Here is a 1203-nt window from a genome sequence, read left to right on the forward strand (position 1 = left end):
GTTGAAACTTGAGGGATACTTTCGGAACTCTACCGAGAATGACCCTCAACGTCATTTGCAGGATTTTATGGAAGTGTGTGCTAATCACATCCAGAACAACGCTCCAAAAGATGCTATTCGGTTGAGGTTATTCAAATATTCCTTTGCTGAGGAGGCCAGAACATGGTTCGCGAAGCTGCCCCGAAATTCGATTACTTCATGGGCAGAGATGGTAGCTGCTTTTCTCACAAAGTGGTACCCCCCTAGCAAGAAGGCTGAGATTCGTGACAATATATGTGAATTTAAGCAGCGACCGGGGGAATAACTATATGAAGCCTGGGAGAGATTCAAGGTGTATTTGCAGAAGAGCCCGAATCATGGTTTTTCGAAACATATATTAATGGAGAAGTTCTACCGAGGGTTGGATCCAGTGACACAGTTAGTAGCTAATAATGCAGTTGATGGTTGTTTCATGAACAAGACCTTTCGACGAGTGACCACCATACTTAAAAAGTTGACAACTCATAATCAGGCTTGGCTCTCAAACAATGTTGATGTGGTACCGTATGGTAGTGCTATGATCCAGAATATAGTGAAGGAGAATCAAGACACCCAGCAAACATTGGCAGAACTTGCAAAAAATATTTCCTTGCTGACGAAGAAGTTTGATGAATCTCAAATCAAGAAGGTAAATGTTTGTGAGGATGATACAGTTTTGCCAAAAGGGAAGTACCATGCTCAAGATGGTCCGTTCCTTAATGGGCCACCTATGCAGGTTGAAGATGCTAATTATGTTAATAACTCTCAAGGGGGTTATCAAAGACAAAATTACCAAGGTGTCTATCAGAATCAGAATCAATGGAGACCTCAGAAAGGTCAAGGTGCTTACAACAACTCTGGGAACTACAACAATAATTATGGCGGTGCGAACCAAGGGAGCTACAACAACAGCAACAATTTTGGGAACAAGAGTTGCAATCCCTATATACCACCGAAAGGGCAGTCAACAGAGCAAGGTAGTTCGAAAGTTGAAGCAATACTTGAGAAGATTCTGGCAAATCAAACTAAGTCTGAAAGGACTTTATCTGGGCTGACAGAAACAGTGAGTTCCCATACAGCAACTATTCAGAAGCAGAAGTCGCAGGAATATTTCTAGAGAGCAGCACCCTCCTAAAAAGGGAGGACTTCCGAGTGACACTATTCCAAATCCTAATAATGGGGGAG

General features: G+C 42.5%; 1 non-coding gene across 1 annotated transcript; it reads right to left on the reverse strand.

The window, feature by feature from the left end:
• Positions 1-257: 257 nt before the first annotated feature.
• On the reverse strand, positions 258-363 carry LOC132638939 (small nucleolar RNA R71). Its single transcript, XR_009581994.1, has one exon. It is a non-coding gene; the product is annotated as a small nucleolar RNA R71 (small nucleolar RNA).
• Positions 364-1203: the final 840 nt, after the last annotated feature.

This window comes from Lycium barbarum, chromosome 4, assembly GCF_019175385.1.
Source record: "Lycium barbarum isolate Lr01 chromosome 4, ASM1917538v2, whole genome shotgun sequence".
Taxonomy (NCBI): Eukaryota; Viridiplantae; Streptophyta; class Magnoliopsida; order Solanales; family Solanaceae; genus Lycium; species Lycium barbarum.